The 9,252-nt window shown below is 38.8% G+C and overlaps 1 non-coding gene and 1 pseudogene across 1 annotated transcript; both read right to left on the bottom strand.

The window, feature by feature from the left end:
• Nucleotides 1–3,449: 3,449 nt before the first annotated feature.
• LOC115065493 lies at nucleotides 3,450–3,556 on the bottom strand. Its single transcript, XR_003845268.1, has one exon. It is a non-coding gene; the product is annotated as a U6 spliceosomal RNA (small nuclear RNA).
• A 2,598-nt stretch (nucleotides 3,557–6,154) lies between these two features.
• LOC110332166 lies at nucleotides 6,155–7,007 on the bottom strand (annotated as a pseudogene).
• Nucleotides 7,008–9,252: the final 2,245 nt, after the last annotated feature.

The raw sequence follows: 9,252 nt of genomic DNA, 5'->3' as shown, positions 1-9,252 counted from the left end.
AGAGAGAGAGAGAGAGAGAGAGAGAGAGAGAGAGAGAGAGAGAGAGAGAACAACAGCCATGCTGAGAATAATGGCAATAGTACAATTCACAAGTGAAACCCAAAATAATCTATTTGAAGAAACACAGCAAAGGCTCCTTTCCAGGCCCCACCTCCAACTCCCTCATCGCTTTCCACTTACATGGCTCATGCTGGCTCTTGTAGTTAGGTACTCAAACCTCAATTTTTGGAAGTGGGCTCTGAAAATAAGAAAGAACTTGAAGCAAATGTGTCCTAGTCTAGGTTGACAACACAGTGTAATATTTTCCAGGTACATCCATTTGTATACAAGTTTCAGGATTTCATTTCAATTTACAGATGAGTGGGTTTGTGTGTCTGCACCACATTCTCATTATCCATCCATCTGTGGAAGGACAGCTAGGCTGATTTCCTTTTAAGTTACTATGGGCAGAGAGGCTACAAAGAATGTGGCTAAGCAAGTATATCTGGAATAGCATATTGATCCCTGCAAGTAAGATAGCAAATCTATATATTTTGATAACTCCTCATATGGTTTCCATTGTGGTTGTATCAGTTTATGAGCCTTCCAATAGCGAATGAGAGTTCTTCTTCACTCTCCCTGTATACTTAACCATCATCTTTGGTTGGTCATTTTCTAAGATAATGGTTGCTATGAGTAGGGAAAGAGAAAACAGGGTAAGAACTTTAACTGGGGTGGGAGCAGTGCAATACAAAGAAAGAGGAATAAAGCAGAGATAAATAATACTCATGATGTTTTAAAAGCCCATAGGCAAAGACATTATTTTATAATAATACAAAGTATATATATATGTGTGTGTGTGTGTGTGTGTGTGTGTGTGTATGTATACATATGCATATATGTATACATATATAGTATAGTTATGCATCATGGTGAGATAATGCTCCTCACAAGAGTCATAAACTACCTTAAGAAAATCCCAGAGCTATTGATCAGATGAGTCCATGAGATTCCCCCCAAAATATAGAGTATTGTCCTTGCCTTTGGTTTCAAACTTGTAGGTAAGACCCTATTGCTGAAGACACTCTGCACTTCAGACATATACTTGGAAGAATTGACTAGCACTGACTAAGAAGTGCCCTCCTTTGGTACTAGACTTCATTGTATTGGGAGGTACTATGAAAGATGCCAGGTTAGCAACGCAATCAATATTACTACCCCACTGCAAACTTAATGAACCACAACAATCACCAGCATGGGAAAGTACCCCTAGTGGTACAATAGTGGCACCTTTATCTTGGGTGAAACCAACAGCTATATAATTGGACTTATAACTCAATCTATAGAAAAAAAATATGCCTGATTCTGTAAATCTAGCTAGTCGTAGGCCTTAGAGGAAAATCTACTACTATCATTTTTCCAAACTAAAATACTTTTGTTTTTTCATCCTATCACATTTATTGATTCTCTGAGAATTTCACATTACACAGCTCAATCACATCCACTTCTGTTGTTTTCGGTCTAGGCTGTTACTTTTGTGGTATGTTTGGGGAGAGTAGGAGATGTCACAGAATACTTCCATGCCCTTCCTGTTGAAATGGTAGTTTCAGTCATTAAAATCAACAGCAAAATAGCTCCCCTTCCACTTACAGTCAGTGGAAACATAGATCATGGTCCTCCATATGATTTCTGGCACTAACATAGACCACAAACACAGCCCCCTCCTACAGTAGACCATAGGCCCAATAAGGCCCTCAGAAGCTTCTTGGACTATTAATATCACCATTGTCTCAGGTGGCAGTTAAGACCATTCACATCAGTAAGGCTGATGCACTGTCCACAAACATCAACATTGGTTCAGGCTACAGCACTAACCACAGACATCTATATGGCCTTCATTGGCAACAAAATCCATGAACATAAACACAGACCTTGGCTGAATCAGGACCATGCAGTCAGACATAGACCATTACAGCAGCAAGAAAATGGACATCACCATGGCCTCCTGCCACTCACATCAGTATGGCTCCTTGTGGCAGCACATTGTGTGGACACTGACATTACTTCAGGCTGCAGCATAGACCACAGACATCTTCATGATTTTTAGTGATAGCACAGGCCATGGATATAATCACAGACCCAGATCCAGTAGGACCACAGACCCAAGACATGGCCCTCAGCAACCTCAAGTATATGGCATCAGATGGCAGTGCAGGTCACTCAGATCTGTGTGGGCCTTGGTATCAGCATGTTCCATAGACATCAACATGGCTATGCAGCATGGGATAGATACGCCATGGGATGCAGCAGAGACTATAGGTATCCATATGGCCTTTGTTTAGAACTTGAGACAGGGACATCATCACAGACCCCAACTCCAGTAGGATCACTCACCCAGACATGGGTCTCAGCATCAACATGAAAGCAGACATCACAGTTGCGTGTGGTGGCAGTGCAGGGCACCTAGTTTACTCTGGTTTCCTTTGGCAGCATAGCCTATTAATGTCAATTTGGTTCCAGGGCTACAGCACTGACTGAGGACATTTGCATAGCTTTAGATGGTAACATATGTCACATCCATTAACAAGTCACCTAATAGGGAGGGGCACAGCCTGGCTGGCCAAAGTAGTTTCTTATTGTATTTAAAATACTTATACCCTCATACTCTCACCCCTAATCAAAGAACCATTTTTCTTTCTTTCTTTTTACCATTTTCTTTTCTTTTTCAACACATAAAGAATACTACAAGGATCTATCATTGGCCAAAACACAGAGAACATAATGACTGTGGCATTTTCAGTCATAGTTGCTGCATCTACAGTGTAACCATTATACCTAACATTAAGACACAGCCATGGAAGAGGAGACAAAAATTATAAGAACCAGAGAACCAGCACCTTGCTATGAGACAGTGTCTTCTAGATGTAATAGGGAAGCAGAACCCATAAATTCTCAACTGCTTGATCCTTTTGAAATGCAATAGATAATGTGCTAGTTTAGAAAAATGGCAATAAGTGGCTGCTATGAAAGGGAGGATCAGTTTTCTCCACAATCTAGCCCCCTGACAGATTATATAGTATCAAGTGGTCACCTATAAATGCATTTACATACTAGCATTACTAAATGGACTGTGCCATCTATAGCTGCGTATTATAGTCATTTGTCCTCAGCCATTGAACAGTCATATAACCCTGGATTAACTAATATCCACTATAATAAGAAGGTTGAGAGCAACAGAAACTTAATGGTAAAAGTATAAATATTTCGAGGGCAGTTTCACAATGACCATTTGCATATGGCTTTTTAATAGATCTAAATGAAATTTCACTAATGCAATATACAGTCTTGACTGTTGCTTTTTTGTTTCCACATAACTTCCACACAGTAGTATACACCAATAATTCATTAACTTGTTGAATAATGTTTCTTTCTATGAGTATAATACATTGAATATATCTGACCATTGTTTGATTGGTGATTTTGCTTTATGAACATTATAAATTTTACTTGTGCAGGGGTCATGCTAATCTTCTCTGTGTTGTTCCAATATTAGTATATGTGCTGTCAAAGCGAGCAAAAATCTATTTTATTTTATTTTATTTTATTTTATTTTATTTTATTTTATTTTTTTCTGGGTTGGTCAGCAGGGAAAGGAGAGAGGGCATAGGAGGTTTGTGGAAGGGAAACCAGGAAAGGGGATAACATTTGAAATGTAAATAATAAAGAAATATCCAACAAAAAATAAATAAACGAGAAATCACATAAGATCAAAAATGTAAACACATGAGGCTACTTGAAAACATATGTCAGAGATCCCATCCTACAAGTTCCCACTCCCATAAACAGTATTGGATATTTTCTCATCTCTTGGGAATGATCAGCTATTCTAAGTGCACAAGCTTTGCCACGTATACTAGTTCAGAATGTCTCAGCAAAAAAGAGAAAATATAGTATAATGGTTGGGAAATCCAAAGAAATATGGCCCCCTGGAACCTGAGGACCCAAGCAAACCCACAGCACAGGCCTAGGCCAAATACAAAGGCCCGGGGACAGGGATGTCAGTGATGTAACACTGTGCACTGTCAGAGGCCTGAGAGCCCGATGCAACAATGTCCCAGAAGAAAAAAAGATGCATGTTTCAACTCAAGCGGGTTGGTAATCCAACCCTTCCTCTCCCACCATGCCTTGCTCAGGACCTCAAAAGATGTCCTACGGTGGGATTTTTTTTTCTTTTGAAATAATATAACTACATTTCTCCCTTTCCCTTTCCTCCCTTGAAACCACACAACCCTTTCTGCACTCTCTCCAACACATGGCTACTTTTTCCATTACTTAGTATTGCATTCATATATAAGATGATTTTTATGTCTATCAAAAGAGTAACATGGTAATGCCTTTCAGAAACAGTCTCTGGGACAAATCCAGAAATAGTGCTGTACCAAGTGTTTAAATAATGTTTCAGCCAGTGACACTGATATGTCAAATTATTTATTTAATTCAACTACCTTTTTCAGTTAGATATTAAAGATTTTCTCTTCATCAAACAGGGATCCATTACGTTATCAGATGGTATCCTTTGGTTTCCTCAGGAGGTGAATTCCCAACTTAGATGCTGTGCTCACCCGTAATTTCAGCTGCTTTTCCTATCCCAGTGTCTTTCATCAGATTCATGGGTTTTATTGATCTTCTCAATGACAACTTTGATATTAATTTTGCTGATATTTTTATTTTAAATTTTATTAATTTCCAGTATTACTGGTACTTAAATTTTATATAATTTTAATTGTTTTATTCTCTAAAATTAGTGCTATAATTATGAAATTCCTTTAGTTTATTTTTTCCAACCAATACTACATGGAAGCAATAATATCTTAAAACAATATTCAATAAAAAGGCACAATTCAAAATTCTATGATCTATTGCCCACTTTCTACTTCTGTAAGTGTGTGTGTGTGTGTGTGTGTGTGTGTGTGTGTGTGTGTGTGTGTAGAAGTGCTTACATAGATCACAGGGTAGGATATAACATCATAATCAAAGAAAAAAGCTAAAGAACACAAAGAAGTCTCTGTGGAAACAGAATGAGTTGAAGGTGTGCATGCTTCTATTGGAAGTTAACAAAGGCTCAAGTAGAGATGTTTTCCAGTCAGTGAGAAGACCTAGAGGCAAGACTGGCTTCATATGGAGATGCTGTGTGGTTTTGTGACTAGCAGAGTATAATGAATTGGGTTTATGAGTCTTCACCTACCAAGGGCAACTGAGAAAATAAATGAACCAGGGTTATTCCATGTCACAGTAAAGCAAACAATAAAAAATAAAAACTCTTTATTCTGTAGAGATTAGGCAAAATAGTAAAATTGGTCTACAGTGTCATACACCCTCACCTATTGCTCCTCCATGTGACATGGAAGTCACTGCACCTCACATTCCTCAGACTTTGAAACAAAACCTTCTTTATTTCTTGAGATTATTACAAGGGTAAAAAAGGCCATCTACTATAAACAGATGGTTTACAAAATAAAATATGAAACATCCACAAAGCATTACCAGCTTCTCTCTTTCTTTCTTCTTTCTCTCGTTTTAGAGAAGTAAATAAAATTGAATGGTGCCTGATCATTAATCAGCTTCAAATTAAGTAAAAGACTTATAAAAGTAACACTACTGTACAAAGCAATTCTTCAAGATTTGTTTAGGGTAAAGACTAGCCACAAAAAAATAACATGTATTGGAATTAATGGAGCTAAGAGAAAAAGTTATGTCAATGTAAGTGTGGAAAATTTTTAGAAGGAAGTTGGGTGGTGGAGATAGTTCATTGTTATTGAGCGTAATAAATCCATTACTTAAATGTTTTTAACTAAAACATCAGTGAACATGGAAGTCATGGTAAAATAATAAAATATTGCAGTAACTTAAGAGGAACAGAGATTATATTAGACAATACCTTATCCAATTATGCATTTGCAGAATCTTTTATGCAAGATAAGTAGGAAAATGTAGCCAGATATCCAAGACAATTTTCCTTACTTTGCCTACTATGCTAAACTTTCTCTCGTGTATTGAACAGTTATATAGTATGACCTTCCATGTAGGTCCTGTGATAGAAGACAAAATCTGATATAAAGTATTAACATAAATACATTTATTGCATAAAATCAGGTAACAATTGCAAGGGCTACCACTACAGAGATATTTTCTTACTGCAGATAACTCTTATTAGGGCCCTCTTTATGTCTCTGTTCCTTAGGCTATAGATGAAGGGGTTCACAATGGGAGTCACCACTGTGTATATCATTGCCATGGCAATCTCCTTTACAGTGGAATTATCACCTGATGGACATAAGTAGAGACAAATAACTGTTCCATAGAACAAAGGCACCACAGACAGATGGGAACCACAGGTGGAGAACACTTTGTAGATGCCTTGGGTAGGTGGAACCTTAAGAACGGAGGAGATGATACTTCCATAGATTATAACAACGAGGATAAATGGAATAATAGTGACAAGCCCTCATATGATAGATATCATCAACACATTAACATAAGTGTCTGAGCAGGCCAGCTTTAAGAGAGCAAACAGATCACAGAAAAAGTTGAGGAGCATGTTGTTCTCACAAAAAGACAGTCTTGCTGCAAGCAGGGTGTGCATCATGGCATGAGATGATATCAGTATCCAAAATAGCATCACTAGACAAGTACAGAGCTTGGGGCTCATGATGCTGGTGTAATGATGAGGGAAGCAGATGGCCACATAGTGGTCATAGGCCATGGCTACAAGAAGGAAGCTCTCCACATCTCCCAAAACCATAAAGAAGTATGTACTAGGCAGCCTGCATAAGGGATGTCCTGGCTCTGCATGTTTTGCAGCAGTTTAGGCATTGTGACAGAGGAAAAGCAGAGATCAGAGAAGGACAAGTTGCTGAGAAACAAGTACATGGGGTCATGGCCAGGAACAAGGCAGAGAAAAGGTGCTGGTTCTCTGTGTGTATGGGCAGACTCAGGAGGAGGAACTGGGCAATGACAGTTTGGTTGTTCATTCTTCTTCTCTAGTATCCTAATGAGAAAATATCAGGATCTATTAAAAATTTAAATAAAATATATCTATGATATATATTCTACAATAAATGTGAGAATCATCATAGTAATTCTAATCTCAAAATCCCTAATGTCTGTGAATATTACAATAATTAATGATTTTTCTCCAACTACCTTTTGCCGGTTTCTAGCTCTCATCCTTTCATAAAAAAGCCCATACCATGTCTACTGTGATATAAATGCTTTTCTCTCCTACTTCCTGCTCACCCTGGTTAATTAGTATTTACATTTGTAATTTATCTTATATTATTTTTTATATTGATGTTCTTGAAGAACTTAAATGAACATATAGAGGATGGACCTAGGATTTCCTACACATATGTATCAAATGTGCAGTTTGGCCTTCATGTGGGTCCTGAACAACTGAAGTGGATGGTATCCCTAAAGCTGTTGCCTGCACATGGGATATAAGTGTATAGCCTCAGAGACTTGAAGTTCCATAGGTGGGGGATACCCTAACCCACTCAGAGGAGAAGGAGATGGGCATAGGATTGTGGGAGGCAGTGACCAGGAGGGGGGCAGTGGGTGGGATGTAAAGTGAATAAGTAAAAACTTAAATTAAATTTATAAGACTATCATCATAGTTTATACAAATTTCCAGATGTTATCACATGCTCCAATTTGTTATGCTACTATTTCAAACTCAGACTTGCATATCCCTGTAACATTCAGCCTTCTGCTCCACCGTTAACCATCATCCTCTGTCCATGGCATGTATGACAGGCAGTACAAAATCAAAAGCCTTAAGTTAAATTTCTGTTTCTCCTGCATTGTTTCCCAAAGCATTCACCGACCTCTCTGGTCTATCATAGTATAACCAAAGATATTCAGTTTTGAGTCAGATTTGTATGGATTTCTATCCCTTCATTTTTTAAAATTAAACTGCTGTCATGCATCTGTTCTCTTCCTATTTCATTTTTTTCCTCTCTCTGAGCTTATATCAATATATCAAGACCACCTCTTGTCTTTACTGAAATACAGAGGCAGACTCATACATATCCTTGTTTTCATGTATTTCCTGACCCTTCTCTTCTTCAATATGCTTCATTTACACTGTGGCATTCTAACAGAAGTTCCTTCACATCTTTCTGATTCAGTTTTTCAGATTATCACCATTGCTCTGAGGAGAAGGGTAAAGTTCCTATAAGGGAAACAAATGCTCTTTCATCATCTCATAGGTGTCAGCGTTACATTCCACATGGTCCCAAATGCTCTTCTTTCCTCATTCAATGCTGCAGTCAGTCTCTTCATGTCCCACATTTTTTTAGTTGCTCCTCTTTCCTTCTCTTGCCTTTAACTCCCCATTTTCCCCCCTTTCTCTGGTCATTCTCATATGTGAGGCTTATTACATATTTCATATTCAGCTAAATGTATTCTGTATCTCTATACTATATAAGAGATTCAGCCATGTTCCCTAGCAACCTATACATATTCCACACAATTAATACTTTGGTCACTGCTTTAAGTTATCTTCATATCAACTGTAAACTATACACAGGACAAGTCTTATATGCCTTCATTCTGTTTGGTTCTTTCTTTATCTTTAACTAGGGCTTGTGCCGGTTATGATGCATGGTTAATTAGATAATGCCCACTCTTCTCAGGACTCCAATGTCTTAGGCCTTCCACCCCCTGTAGTTATCTGCTGGGTCTCCAGGGTTTATAGCTAGCTCAACCAGAAAACTGGCTGCCTCTCATGGTCCTACACTGCCCCACCTGAGGATACATCCCGTGGACAGACACCAAACCCAGACACTATTGTGGATGCCAACAAGTGCTTGCTGACAAGAGCCTGATATAGCTGTCTCCTGAGAGGCTCTGCCAGAGCCTGACAAATACAGAGGCAGATGATCACAGCCAACCATTTGATCTCAAATGGAGGAGTTAGAGAATGGACAGAAAAAGCTGAAGGAGCTTGAAACTGTGGGGAATTGCAGGCTGGTATCCAGCCGAGCTGAGGTCTGAACCCCGCTGGTCATAATTCATGACTCAGTAGGCATTCCCTCAGACTCCTGGAACTCCAGGCCCTGCTTAAGGTACCACCTCCAACAACCCCCACAAAAGAAGCATGGTCAAGTGGTCATATAAGCAATGGCCCAAGCTTCTGACCTTCAGGATAAACTCCTCCCCAGTTACCTAGCAACAGTGAAGACCATAAAAAGGGGTGCTCAGTCCCACCACGTG

The sequence above is a fragment of the Mus pahari genome, chromosome 14 (assembly GCF_900095145.1).
Source record: "Mus pahari chromosome 14, PAHARI_EIJ_v1.1, whole genome shotgun sequence".
Lineage (NCBI taxonomy): Eukaryota > Metazoa > Chordata > Mammalia > Rodentia > Muridae > Mus > Mus pahari.
Note: the sequence above shows the minus strand (reverse complement) of the source record. Positions and strands in the feature narration are given on the sequence as shown.